Source organism: Condylura cristata, unplaced genomic scaffold (assembly GCF_000260355.1).
Source record: "Condylura cristata isolate star-nosed mole 26May11 unplaced genomic scaffold, ConCri1.0 scaffold00028, whole genome shotgun sequence".
NCBI classification, from domain to species: domain Eukaryota; kingdom Metazoa; phylum Chordata; class Mammalia; order Eulipotyphla; family Talpidae; genus Condylura; species Condylura cristata.
This window is the reverse complement of record NW_004567129.1, coordinates 25695171-25710306: the sequence shown is the minus strand read 5'-3', so window position 1 is coordinate 25710306 and position 15136 is coordinate 25695171. Positions and strand designations below refer to the sequence as shown.

Genomic DNA, 15136 nt, shown 5'->3' with positions numbered 1-15136 from the left:
GCACACACATACATATATCTGGGGTCACAAACAAAAAGACAAGCATGCCAGTGTCCATCCAAGAAGCATGCAAGGAGTCCATCCAAGACTCATGTCAAAAGGATCCAGAGTCAACCTGGAGAGTAAGTCTATGAATGGCCAATAATGGGAGAGTTTCAACATCAAGTAGAAAAATTCTTCTAAAGTAAGATTCATTAACTATACTAAAAACGAATGGTTTAGACTTGGCAATGCTTCTTGGATATGATAACAAAAGCACAGGTAACAAAAGGAAAAAAGTAATTAGGCGTCATCAAAACGAACACTTTTGTGCATCGAAGGATACTAATCAACAGAATGAAAAGGTAACCCAGAGAATGGGGAAAAAAACACTTGAAAGTTATACATTCAAAGGGAATGATTAATATCCAGTATAAAGAACTCCTATAATCAACCACAAAAACAAATAATCCAATTTTTAAGTAGGCAAAGGACTAAGGACACATTTCTCCAAAGAAATAGGAAAATGACCAATAACACACGAAAAGATGCTCAACATTGTTCATCATTAGGGAAGTGCAAATCGAGGCCACAATGAGATACCACTTCATCTCCTCGAGGAAAGCTCTTTAAAAAAGAAAATACACAAGAAATAACATGTCAACAAGGACCTGGAGCAACTGGCACCCTGTGCCTTGCTAGTGGCAATGTAAAATGGTACAGTCACTGTGGAAAACAGGATGGCGGGCCTCCAAAAGTTACGGATGTGACTATCACATGACCCAGCAATTCCACTCCTGAACAGATAGACAAAGAGCCAAAAGCAGACACTCAAACAGGCATTTGTATACCAGTATCCATAGCACCACTATTTATGATAAGTGAATGGCGGAAATAAACCAAATGTCCATTGACCGATGAATGAGTAAACAAAATATTGCATAGCCATACAATGGAACATCATTCAGCCTGAAAGGAAAGAAATTCTGCACCTACTTCACAGAAGAATCTACTGCAAGCTACCTCCCTGCTTGCCAGGCCATGGTCTGACAGTGGCTGCCGTATGGTGGCCTTGAGACCGGTGCTGTGAGGAGTCATGGCCTCTACTTCTAAAGCCACAGATGCGTAACAGGATCATCAAGCACCCTGTTGTCAAGCTCAGACTTGGTATGTGTGAAGAGTACAGAGAGTTTACAATTTCTCTGGGGAGTTGACCTCTCTTTTCACATCGATTTCCGGCATCTTTCACTATATAGACATACAGACCAACAGGTATACGCACACTCATCTTTCCTAGTCAGTTATGTTCATCTGTTAAACTTGCCAACACTGATGATCAAACAAAGACAAACCCTCCAAAGAATATATACACATGGCCAAGATGCACATGTAAAGATGAACAATATCATTAACTATCAGACATAATGCAAATCAAAACCATGCAATATCACTTTATAACCAGTGGATAACTATAATAAAAAGGACAGACAATAAGTATTGGCAAGGATGTGGAGAAAGTGGAATCCTCATTACGGCTCCTGAGAACAGTACCACGTTCTCAGCAGAGAAATGGTAGAGACACTTTGGAAAACAGCCTGGCAGTATCTCAAAAGGTTGAACATAGAATCATGTGACCAAGCAACTCCACTTCTTTGGGTGTATGTACCCAAGAGAAACGAAAAAACCTGTGCATGAATGTCACATCACCATTACTCACAGTAATAAAAAAGTGGGAACAACCCAAATGTCTACCAACTGATAAGAGCATACACAAATACAGTAGGGCCTCACATGGAATATTATTCAAGTATAAGAAATAATGAAATACTGAACACACTATAACATGCACAAGTCTTAAAAAGATTTGCTACATGAAAGAAGGCAGGCCCAAGACCACATATTGTATAATTCCACTAATATGAAATTCTAGAATAAGCAAATCCACTGAAACAGAAAGGAGTGAAATGGCTGCCTAGGCTGGGGCAGATGGGAGAACGGACAATGGCGACAGAGAAAAGGACTTCATTTAGGTATGAAAACGCTCTAAAATTTACTAGTGGTGGCTATTGAACTGCAAAAATATTAAAAACCATAGAATTATACACTTTAAATGGGAAAACTGGTGTGTCGGCTACATTTCAATAAAGCTGTTGCTAAAAAATAAAAACACATAAAGATAAACACCCCACAAACAAGTTCCTCTTAAGAGGAAAATACCAGAAAAAATTCTCTCCACTCCACTCCAAAAAAAAGTAAATCTAAACATCTATCCTTATAATGTTGAGAATTCACACAGGAAATTCTTTCAGATTAGTGAAGTTATTGTCTATGAAGTTCAAAGCCCAACCATTTCCATTTCCCCCCCCCCCTTTGGTCAGTTCAGAATGACACTAGCCATATTTAGAAATGCACTCCAGAAAAAAAATGCTTTGAAGAATTTTATTCTCAACATTCACAAATTTAAAATATTTATCCAGGCAAGAGAAAATGCCAGAAAGATCCACTTCTTTCTTCTCCCTCTTCTCAGGAATCTCTCTCTCTCTTTTTGTTTCCCCTTACACGTTCCCACATTAAAAAGACTAAGACAGGCCCATAGGTGCGGACTGGAAAAGACATCAGTTCTCCTCCTGCCTCCTGGCTGGGCTAAGCCATCTCTGCCGGCCACCCGCCTCGACAGTGCTGAAATGTGGTGGCTCCTGAGCTCTGCACTGCACAGTCTTCCAGGGAGGATTCCCGAACTCAGACCCTTCTCCCGTGCTTCAGAGTCCAACTATTCAATGGCCCACTGGCCGGGTTCCAAATCCAAAACCACTCTTCCCAGCCCCCCAGCGCCTCTTCCTGGGTTTGACCAGTGGCACCCCAAGTCGGTGAAAGTGGAGATCTGGGACTGCCCGCTCGCCTCACTTCCCTTACACCCAGGCCGTCCTTCAGTCAAAGTCTTCCTGCCCGCTGAGGATCTCTTTCCCCTACCCTGCTAGTACCGACCTTCAGGCCACCTTTCACTCTTGCCTGAAGGGAGTCTCTTGAGTGATTTTCTAAATGTGTGGAGTGCTCCCCGTTTCTGAGACTGTTCTGCCGTCAATTCAGCCATACCACTCTCCCGCCTAAAGCCTGCTATGGCTCTCCCCTGCCTTCCCGAGTTTCTTCTCCTCTGCCACCCTCTGCCCGACACTGCCCAGGGCTTACTTTGCCATCTTCCTTCTCAACAGCTGCATGTTCAGTTGCCCTACCTACTTTGCCCTCCTGGTCTACTCTACTCCTGGAAGTCTAACTGAAGTGTCACCTCTTCTGGAGCACAACAAAGACTGAACTCTCAGGCTTTTTTACCAAACACCAGGTTTTTTTTTTTTAATAACAGTTTATTTTTACATCATTTTGTACATTTTTTTTTCCATCTCAATTGTAATCCTCGCGGGTTTCCCATCACCAAGAAACACCAAGTTTTAAAGGCAGCTTAGCAGTATCTTTTCTTTAGCGTAAAATACTGCATCACAACTGCTGGTTTCTGGCAGGATCACTGAGCTCATTCAAGATATTCCAGAGTGCTAAGTACATAGTAACTATCCAACAGATGCCTGCTGAATGATTAGTTCATCCGCAGGCCTACTTAATGGTCATCCACTGACACAGTTATTGAGAGCTAGAAAATGAGGTTCTGCTTTAAAAGAAAACAAAGCTACTGGCGTGCCATGTTTGCATAAGTACATCTCGACAAAACAATCATTCATTAAGAATCTACCACTCATCAGGCACCATACCTGGAGTTTTAGAAAATCTCATTTAATCCACACCAGAATCCAAAATAAAAACTGGCATTAACTAAATGGGCACTAAGAGCCATGGCTGTGTGTGCACTTTTCATGTGTTGTATTTACTGTATTCTCAAAGTAACCCTGTGGGTTAGGTGAGGCTCTTCCAGTTCTTGAGGTTAAGTGGGCGCTTCCAGTTCTAGCTCTTCTTAGCCACATGGCTAAGGTGGTAGTCACCACAAAGATGGATTTGGGGCCTGGCAATCTGCCTCCAGAGCCTGAGCCCTCCTTCACCACACTACTCCACCTTTGTCAAATATAAAGCCCTACACAATGACTTTATCTCTCTCAAAAGAATACTTAAAGCTGCAGGCCTCCTGCAACTCACATGCAATGAGTTGGAGCAATGAAAGGAGCAGCAAAGTCTCTTTAGGAGAGCACACCCCTATCCATGCTGATGACGTCCAGATTCAACTCTAGTCACAACTCCTCTCTCCCATGACTGGCCCCCTGCAGCATTTCCTCAGGCTCCTCAAAGGTGGCCTCATCATTCCACTCCCTGCCCCTCCCGCTGTCCTTACTGCCTTGGTTACAGGCACTGCTAACTCCCAGTCCAAATCTAAAGTGTTACCAAATAGCCTGTCCTATTCCCTCACCTTCCAATAAACCCCACGAGTTCCATGCATCACAGTGCCTTGTCTACAGTAACTGCTCCATCACGGGCACCTGCTGGTAGCATTACATTCTAGATGCCTCTTGGTTTCTCCTTTACACCCATCCCGTTCAGCTTCCAAGGAAGTTGGAAAGATAAAAACTGGAGTGCCTTCTAAGAGGACCAGAAGCAGGTTTCCAGTAGCTCAGACTCCACCTCTGAATGAAATCACAAAGTATAACTCAAAGTTGGTTGACAGACAATAATAGCAAAATCTAAGTAGTAAACTAAGGATGCAGGAGAGGGTCAGAGTGGAACAGAAACTAAGAAACTGGTTTCCATGCCAAGGACCCAAACAGTCTGTTTGATTCCACTGCACAGAATCAGTTCAGTCAGCACTCAACCCTTCAGCACAGTGGTTCCTGACAAGCGACGCCACATGCACACCACTGCCACTGCCCCAAGAGACAATGGTCAGCATCTGGAAATAGTTTTTGGTTGTCACAACTGGCGGCGGAACTTCTCATGGAGGCCAGATATACCACTAAGTATCTTTCAATGCACAGAACAGCTCCCTTGTTCATCCGAACACAAAGAACTATCTACCCCAGAGGGCAAGAGCACTGCTAAGGAGATGCTCTGAGGACTTTCTGCAGCCCAGTTATCTAACATAGCAAGTTACTTTCTGGGAAGATGACACCCACTGGGGAAAAGGTGGGCAAATGCTGAATAAACAGTTTCTAAAACAAATTCTGACGTCCCCTCGAATATCTCAAAGAGCAAAGGGGGCTCCTGGGTTCACCCCAAGCCTGCCCAGTCAAGAATCCCACAAAGTAGCCAGAACCCAGCTTTCCAGCCTTCCTTGCAACAGGTTCCTCCAACCCACCCCCTGCTCTTACCAAACAGCTCACCCATGAATGACAACCGCTGGGCCACGGGGCCAGCGGGAACACATGTCCCACCCCCACGTTACCTCTGGAAACACCCTCACCTATTTCACAAAAGCACAGCAGCTTACTCCCTTCCACAGGCTGAGGACATGTCGTCATCTCAACCCCATCATAAAATCTTGTTCCTGCAATGCCTACAGGAAGAAGGTGGTAAAGAGACAAAGGTGAAATGCTTTCAATGGCTCAGGACTAAGGCCCCATACTCCACCACCTCAAATCAGCGCTTAGCAGCAGCCAGCCAGGAGCCGCCTCATTTCCTGTAGTTACTGGGTAAAAATAGGAAGTGGGGGAGGAAGTCCACAAAGCAGAAACAAAAGTAATCACTGCCTCATTTCCTGAACACAAATCACCGAGCGGGGAGGGTATCATTAAAACACCAAAACGGAAAGGCAGGCATGGAGGGTCCAAGCCAGAGGAAAGGAAGTGGCACTTCTGAGCCACCAAGCCCGACTGTTTCTGTGCCCAGGAGACTGCCCGAAAGAAAAATAGGGGACAACTGGCCACTGGCCACTTTGGAGACAGAAACCATGTCCAAGGAATTAAGACTAAACACACCAAATCAAAGAATAATGCGAATCCCCCAAAATATTACAGTTCTAACAGAGTAAAAAATGTCAGCGAAGAAGTTGTAAGAACAAGATTAAGCTACTTTTTCAAGTCAAAAAATGACTACTGAAACTGCTGTTTAGACAAAAAGCTGCTAGACAGATGATTCTCCTCTGAAGCTTCCTGCACTCTGAGTGTGTCCTATCACCTACAATAAAGCTTCATTTCTAACTTAAAAAAACAAACAAACCAAAAACTACTAAACAGCGGATCAGCTGACAACATCTGCAGCCCGTGTCATTCTGTGTCTTACTCTGTATCCAGTAGTGAAAGCTCCAGTAGACACACAAGCCCTAAGTGAAAATTGCAATCCATCCATTCCTCTACCACACTGAAAATGCTTCTCCGCCCCTCCCCCAAAGCTGTGTGTGGTGCCCACAGCTCCCGGCACCCAGGATGCCACCGTAACAGTGCCTACTGGGGGGCGTTGTTGGGCTAACGGGGACCCAGGCTGCCTCCACCTAGTGCTGACACTTGCTCTGTAACCGGTATCACCACAAAACATGCCATTCCTCCACATAAGGCACATTCCCACCAGCTTTTATGTTTCTGCTACTATACAACAATGGTCATTTAGCAGCAGAAAAAAAAAATTCTGACCACTAGGTCAACAGAGTTGAAACTTTTGAAATAGCACAGGCCAGGGCCTTCCTGGTGGAAGTCTCAGCACTATGAAATTAGCTGCAGCCCAATTTTGATCCCCAGCTGAAGAGGCGACCCACATGGACAGCAGACCCCTCCTGTCTTCCCGCTGCTCCCCTCAGCATGTGGACTTCAGCAGATCCACCTATTCTCCTCCCCACTCTGTCTCTGGTGAATCCTCTCACCTCCCACACCTCTCTCCTACACCCCAGTTCTTAAATGCATCAATAAATATATATATATATTTTTTTTAAAGCCAAACTGTTAAAACAGTTTTACATATGGACGCATTTGTGTGTGTGTGTATACATATATATATTTTAAAAGATTTATTTATTTATGCATACAGAACTGGGGTACAGGCCAGAGGTGCAGGGGCCTTGAGAGGATTCACCAGAGACAGAGTGGGGAGCAGAACAGGCGGATAAACAAGTACACTGCTGAGGGGAGCAGTGGGCGGGTCAGGAGAGGTTTGCTGTGCCAAGTGGGTCATCTCTGGGGCTGGGGATCGAAATCACACTGAAGCTGCTACAGCTAGCTTGCAGCATAGCGTCCCAACCCATTGCACCACCAGGGAGGCCCTTAATTATATTTTTAATTGAGGGTATTTTGGTGGGGAGGGGAAAAGGAAGATCAAAGGTTAGTCTATTTTTTTTAAATCACTACGTAAATAAGTAGAATAATAAATGAAAAAGATAGTTACCACCAGTTTCTTTTTTTTTCTTTATTACTATTCAGTTTCATACAAAGAAAAATGGTGAATCTAACGAAAAAAATCATTACTTGCTGAGAACAGATCGAGTGATCTGTCTGATTTTCTAGTACTAAATCAACATTCTGTGGTCCAAGGCTGGTGTCTCATCTGAAGTCTAAAGACTTAACTCTCAAAGCATGCTGCTAAAACAAGTATTAGAGCAACACTGCAAGCCGAAAAATAAATAAATAAAAACAAAACCAACCGTGTTCATCAGAAATCTTCAAAAAAGAGGTTAACAAAAAGGCGGGGCTGGTGTGAGGGGATAGGCAGAGCCTGCAGGGAAAGGTTATCCACACACCACCACTAGCTGTCACCAACAGATCACACTGGCTCTTGAACTTCATAAAAAGTTTACTAAGCTTTTATACATAAATTAAAATGGCCTTAACTATTAAAATTTTTTACATCAAAGGCAGCAGGCAACGTGAAAACATTCACAGTAACAATGTTGCTGATCAAAATTCAAATGTAAATCAAGGAGAATCATTCAGTTAAAACTAATCATTTTTAAAACTCACAAAGCATTGAAGCAGTTTTTTCAAATCCAATTTTTAAAAACCCAAACATCTTCATCTATTTAAAAAGCCTACAGTTCATTCTATTACAGTGTGAAAAAGCCTTATCCAGTCAGCTCTGCTTAGGCCTGGTATTAACCCGGTTATCCAAGTTTCCAGATTGGTAAAACAAGTGGAAATAGTGAAAACTAATGCATCCATTTGAAAGTTATTTAAGAAAACTTAAAACAGTGTTATTCATTCTTAACAAGTTGGCACGGTGGAACCTACCCAAAAATATCCTCAAATGGGAAAGACAAGCACTAAGAAGTCTACACACAAGTGGGTAAATCGAACTAATTTGGAAGTCTTGTCTCTTACGACGGAGAAAGGTTATATAAATTCTAAAGAAATTTCTGACTCGGGACCACCATGAAAATGTAAGGCCCCATGGAAACAGTTCATGAGCTCCTGCCACAGCCCCTCTCCCAGCTGGGAAGACCAGCTCCATCTAGCCGCTCAGCCGCCCCATCCCACAGACAGGCAGTCGGCGCGGCCAGGGGACCCACTCTTTCCCACAAACACTTCAGCAGGTCCAATGTTTAGCCATGAGGAAATCCTCAGCGCCTGCTCCCACCCTACCGCCCCACCAGGCCAAGGCGGGCAGCCCCGGAGCGCAGGCTGCAGAGGGCCCACAGGCGCTTCCCACCCTCGGCTCGTCGAAGCCACACCGCCTCTCAGGCACAGCAATTCCTAACGGGCTCCTGCACTGCACTGCACGGCAGGCAGCAGTGACTGAGACAGGGACCTGCTCTCAGGGGGCTTACAGTCTAACGGGGACAAGGAGCGCTCCGATACAGAGGTGTGGCAGGAACTGGCACCACCTTAGTTGTGAGGGGGCCGGGGAGTCAGGCTGACCGAGCTGGACTCCTGCTCTCAGAGGAACGGCTGGCCCTTACTACTCCACCACCTCCGCAAATTACTTTAAGTCATGTGCCTCAGTTTCTTTAGTATTCTGATGAGGGTTAAACCCACAAGCTCAGCAGCTGGCGCATCCCAAGCTTCACTCAGAAAATGGAAGTTACTTCTCTGAAAGAGGCCAGGGACTAGAAAGAGGGTAACATTTCATCTTCCATTAAAATTCATCTGGCCTGCTATCAGTAAAAGAAAAAAGTCAAGCTTTTCACGGTCACCCCCACCCCAATACTCACAGATGCACCTACTTTAAAAAAACCATTACCTGCCTTCCTGCGGCTCTGACCCCAGCTCCCCAAGTCCGGCCTGAAGTAAAAGGAGGAGCGCTGGAGAGCCCCAGGGGAAGGAGGTGGCTCCTCCCAGTTCCCTGCCTCCCCTCCTGCAAGCCCAGCTACAGGGAAGAGGACACTGCTGGGGGGTGGGGGGGGAAGGGCAGGAAGGGTGGGGAGGAGAGGGGAGCACCTCTCATCCCGAAGTACCTTGCAAGCGGCAGCACTAGGGCACCAGGGTGCTCGGCCTCCTTCTCCCACCCAGAGGCCAGGGAGCGCTTGGGCCCCTCCCTGCTGACTGCACAGCCTCAGCACTCAACTCTGGAGCCTCCGCAGCCCCTGGGGACCTGGGGTTGGGGTGAGTTGTCAGAGACTCAGGTATTCCCATCCCCAGTCACATTACCACCTCACTAGCACCTAATCCCCAGCTGATTTTTAGTAATATTACAACTTTTCAGCTCTAGCTAGTTCTAATCCATGCTCAAAAATTTCCTTGTGATTCTTTGCCACCACAAATTTGAAACAGCCCATATCCGATAATGGTTCAGACGCAAGTGAACAAAATCAAATGGCTTTAACAAATTAAAAGGGCCCTTCCTAGTGGCACAGTGGGTTGGAGTGCAGCATTTTGAAGCCCTCTGCAGCAAGTCTGATTCCCGGCCAGGGAGCTGACCCATAGGGCGCAGCAGACCTCTCCCTCTCCCGGGTGCTCCCCTCAGCAGTGTACTTCAATCGATCTGCCTGTTCTGCTCCGCACTGTCTCTGGCGAATCCTCTCACGCCTGGCACCTCTGGCTTGCACTCCAGTTCTTGTAGGCATAAATAAATAAATCTTAAAGAAAAAGAAAAAGGCGGCACTATCATGCAGCAATGAATCCTGCCTGAGACGCAGGGGCGGGTATCAAGGCCCATCACTGGTAGCACTGTCTGCAAGCATCAAACTGGAAGTGACCCACATGTCCTGCATGAAGGGGTTCATTAAATAAATTACACAGGGACACCTCACAGTCATTTCAAAGATCAAGGTAGAACTACCACATTTCATCAAGCCTAAGATGTCATTTGTAAATCGTATCATTACTTTATATATGCTAAGGAAAGCCACCACATAACCACGACCCGCCGTCACACGGTTTCGGGCTCCTTCCTGTCTTGCTCCTCAGCCTCACCCACCTGGGACATACAGCGCCCTTTGTGCCTTTTTCGCTCCTTCCACTTTTCCAAGAGATTCCCATATTTGAGACCCCTGATTCCTGCCCTCTGGGGCGTCTCCAGCTGGCAGGGAGTCCTCCCCCGCTCCTGCATCTTTCCCTCTGTTGTAAGCTTTCCCTTTCCACATGCACCGGAGGCAGCGCCTGAAAGACTGGGCACCCTGCCCCCGCCCCCATCAGAAACATGCACCTAGAACAACAAAAATACTGTTCTAAGGATTTCAAAAATACTAACTCACATAAGCCTCACTATAGCCCCGGGAGACAGGCAGAGCGCTTCTCCCACCTCAGACTGTGGACCGAGGAGAGAAAGGGTACCGAACCGAAAGTTTAGGGGGCAGAACTTGGACCCAGATAACCTGAATAATCTTTTCTTTTAAGCTCTACACTAAATTTCTTCTCTAAATAACTGTTATGTACACAGCAGAGCTTGAAGACTTATTTGTATTAATTCTGACTAAAAATATAATGCATACACAGTGAAAGAGTGGAAAGAGTACATAAGAAAAGGTTAGTCTAACAGTCTAAATTTCTGGGACTTTATCCCAAAGGCAACCACTGTGCCTTTTCTGCCATTCCAGAAATTTTTTTCTGTACTTAGAAACCTATTTCATTTCTCTCCTGACACAAATGAGCACACACACACACTGTTCTGCATCTTGCTTTTTTCACTGAATATTTCTCTGAGCTTAATGTCTATCTACATCCATTGCTGTCTTTATTCAATTCTAAGATACATGTATTTCCACACTTTACCCCAAGAAGTTTTTCTAAAGTCAGATGATCTCGGTGGGCTTGGACTTCCACCAGGAAACCAGGGGAATCCCAGAACAAAAAGTCTTTAAATGTATAAAAGCATCAAGGAGTAGTCTTGCAGCAGCGCGCAAACTGAATCAGGAGGCAGACAGACCTCTCCCTGGCTAGCACAGCACTCCGTCACGGGCTGCTGCCAGGACTGCACAGGTCGCACTCTCACAGCCACACTGCCAGCACTGTTTGTCGGGATGGATACAGCGCTTGACACACTGCTGGTGCCCAGTAAGATCGACATTGTTATTACTTCTCAAGTGCTGGCTCTGCTTTCCTCTCCATGCTCATTTCCTGCTACTCCCTGGTCATACTCCCCTGTCGATCTTTTACCCTAAATATCCTGCACTTCACATACCTCATGTCTGTTCACCTCTGCATCTTGGCACTCGTCAAGGACCTGAGTCCTCTCCCCTCACTGTGGTGCTGACTTCCTCACTTCTCCCTCCAGTGCTCAGCTCAAGCACAGTCCCCCAGGAACCTCCCCCCACAACTGCAGGTGGACCCTCAAGACGAGCATGTTGGAGGGCCTCCCTGGTGGCCTAGGGGTTAAGTCTCAGCACTACCAACCACCCGGATGGCCTGAGTTCAATCCCTGGCCAGGGAGGTGACCCGCATGGCGCAGCAGACCTCTCCTGTCTCACCCGCTGTTCCCCTCAGCAGTGCATTTCATAGATTCACCTGTTCTGCTCCGTACTGTCTCTGGGGAATCCTCTCACTCCCTTGCGCCTCTAGCCTGTACTCCATTCTTGTATGCATAGATAAATAAAAATAAATCTTTTTTACAAGAAGAAAGGCAGCTTGGGAAGAATCTCTCTATCAGGACTTATTCCCTTGGGTTCTCAGCTTTGTCAGTGTCCACAGGAGCAACAAGTTCAGGGGGACTGATTCAGGCTATCCAAGCTCAAAGATGGCTGCTGGATGAACCAGAAGACAATTATTAAGCTCATAATTACTGATGAGAACAAATACTTATTGGGCACTTACAAGGGGCCAGGCAGCCAAGGAAGGAGCTATTACCCCATTTTACAGATGGGGGCAAACAGCAAGGTTAACCAGCATCCCAAGACCAGGATGTGACCCAAGGTGTCTGGAAGCAAAGTTCTCAGCCATTCACATTCTATCCTTGTCAGGAAACTGATGTGAAACCATGTTCTAAAGAGTATTAGGAGCATAGAAGCAAAGCAAGGGAAAAGATTCTCCTAGCTCCAGGCACAACAGGGAGGGCCCTGGCTGTCTGGTAGACAGAGGCCTGCACGTAGCTCCTCTGGGGTCCAGGCCTCCAGACAGTGCCACAGACACACCACCCAGTTCCTCTTTCAGACTGGCCACCGCAGCTACCACAGACACCACCCCAATCCTCTCCTTCTACAAATGCAGTTTTTCTTTTGAGGACACAAAATTAAGTTTAAGTATTCTAGCAACAAACATTCCAATCATGCCTTCCTGGGGTTACAGCTGGGTCGGTTTGGTGAACTTCAAGTTTTCCCTGAAACTCTCCAATCTACAGCTACACAATGTCTCCTGATTCATATCTTTTCTCAGATAGCTCATTTGTGTAGTCAGATGATCAATCATTCATTCAACACATACTCACTAGTATCCAGAACACTGTATTCTGGGCCTCGGAGATAACAGCAGTGAACGAGAAGGCACAATCTCCGAAACTTGGTGAAGCGATATAAGCATCTCCTACTTGTAGTCACTTGTTTACTTGGCTCTCTCCCCTGACTGGTCTATACTCCAGCCTTCCAGGGCAGTAACTGGTCCGTACTGTAAGAACGTCATGAGTGTGACTGACTGTCACTTTCATCATCTAGGATAGGACAAGATTATCTCTGAAACCCTTTAGGCCAAAGAGACAAAGTTTAAATCAAGCTGGAGATAGAAAGTTAATGGCGAATACAACCCAAACAGAGATGGAAGATGAGATATGACGTGTTACCTGGGAAGAACCTCAAAGTCGTGAAGGAAAGGCCACCTTGGAAAGTGATGACCGGCTCCATCACTGGAGAAAGCATGGCCTCAGGAACATGTCTGGGGTCAGAGAGAGAGAAAGAAATGACTTGCAGCAACGTCTGAGCTGGGGTCACCGAGTGCAGGAGTGAAGTGAGTCTCTGCTTGAAGGTCACTAAGTGGCAAGGAGCATGAAAGGTGAGGGCTAGAGACATGAGCACAGCTCGGAAAGTGCTTCAGGCAGATGTGGGAAGAAGAGAAGCAGCAAAGACAAGCGCAATGACAAAGGTAAGGAAAGGACCACAATGGCTCCATGTCAGGAGGCCAACCAAGAATAGAGCAAGAGAGTGGCTCACCAGGCCAAGTGCTCACAGTCTAGAGAAATGGGTATGCAGGGGCCGCTGCATCTGGCAACTAAGAACCTCAAGAGGACAGGCTTAACAGAGATGAAGGCAAAAAACCCAAATGAAGTGCAATCCCTTACAGACTCAGGTTCTCTAAGAGAAAATGGCACCTGCTTCTATAATAACTCAAAAGTGAAGCAATTACTTACTTCAAACCACCATTCCTAGTCTCTGTCCACCTAGAAAGGCATCATTTTCCACTAGGGACAAAGTCATGGGAAGAAAAGGGAGACAGGGAATATCCCACTCACAGGCCGCCCCAGCTACAAGCTTCCAATTATTTTCCAATAGACTTGGAAGCCCAACTTGACAAAAAACGTCTGGTGCATTAAGCTTAGGCTTTCAACAGAATAAACACAGTACAATTTCCAGCAGAATCATGTGCAACTTCTTTAAGTTTTTTTTAAAAGGATGCTTAAAACATGCTGTCTTCCAAAAATCCAGAGATAATTTTAGATTGAAAAATCTAGGCTTGCCAAGGGAATCTGAGAACTTTTCTATCTTGGTCTCCAATGCTAACCTACGTATTCATGTGCAAAAATAGAGGAAGATTAGAATCTCAAATGCCAGACTGAAAAGTTGCCACAACAAACCTGAACTCTTCATATGGCATTTGTTATCTTGTCAGCAAGAAAGCAAATGACACAACAAGACTTTTCATTTAAAAGATAACTCAGTCATGAAATATTTCCTCAACTTGTAAAGAAACAGGATTTAAAGATAGGAAAAAGGCATTGAATGGAACTTAAAAACAGCATACACAACATCTAACTATCAAATTTATAAGCAATCCTTTATATATACATACTTAAAACTTTAGGTCTAAAATATAGCATAAAACAGCAGTGGTAGTTTATTCAGAAAAATTGGGACAACTGACTAACTATTCGGAAAATATTTCTTAAAACAAAACCAAATTTTAAGTAATTAAAGAGCTAAAAGTTGAAAAAAATAAGGCAAACAATTTTTATAACAGTGCCGCACTTTTTTACACCGTGTCGATAAAGAGAAACAAATATGGCATATTTTTACAACACTACCTTTTACCTCATTTGTAAATTTATCCGAAAATAATAGTCAGACCAGCCCTGTTGGCAGAGCTGTTCATCTTGGGGCAAACTGGGGAAAAAATCTACATGCTCATCAGGAGGGCTTGGTTAAATTATGGCAGTTGATGAAAATATACTATTACGTTCATACAAAGGCTACTATGTATCTGTTATTTATTGCTCTCACCAAAATGTTAGCCATGCTGTGACGGAGTGGCAGGTGGGTGGATGTTTGCCATTTAAGAGAGTATTGTCAATACTTTTCTGTGCTGTCTTGACCGTGAGGCTGGCAGAATGAACTGCTTTTATAACAGGGACAGGGGCTTTTCATGGACCCACCCCTAAGCGGAGTGTTCTATCCGGTCCTTCTGCAAGACCTAAAGACAATATTCTCCTTTTCAAAAACAAACAATATTCTTATCATGCCAACCAGGCATGCTTTTCTCCTGGCGCCGCGCGAAGCAGGAAGACACACCCCTGCCCCTGCGCTCGCTCCCGGGGCGTGGGTCCTTCTCCCCCGGCCTGGCCGTTCTCGGGGTCTCCGCGGCACCTCCCGATCGGGCTGCGCCAGCCGGCTGATCAGGGCCGGAAAATCGCCTCGCTCGGCGGCCCGGCTCGGCGGGGAAGGCGCGCGCGG

General features: G+C 45.6%; 1 protein-coding gene across 3 annotated transcripts in view; it reads right to left on the bottom strand.

Annotated features, from left to right (window-relative positions):
- Window positions 1-14719, bottom strand: part of KIAA0355 (KIAA0355 ortholog) — a 62240-nt gene extending 47521 nt beyond the window's left edge. For 2 of the 3 annotated variants that reach the window (XM_004690542.2, XM_012730748.1), the window contains exon 1: window positions 13036-13108. The gene's annotated coding sequence lies outside the window, so the exon portion shown is untranslated. Of the gene's footprint in view, window positions 1-13035; window positions 13109-14686 lie in introns of those variants that run through there. The other variant, XM_012730747.1, reaches the window with a different exon arrangement.
- Between the last annotated feature and the right edge of the window lie 417 nt (window positions 14720-15136).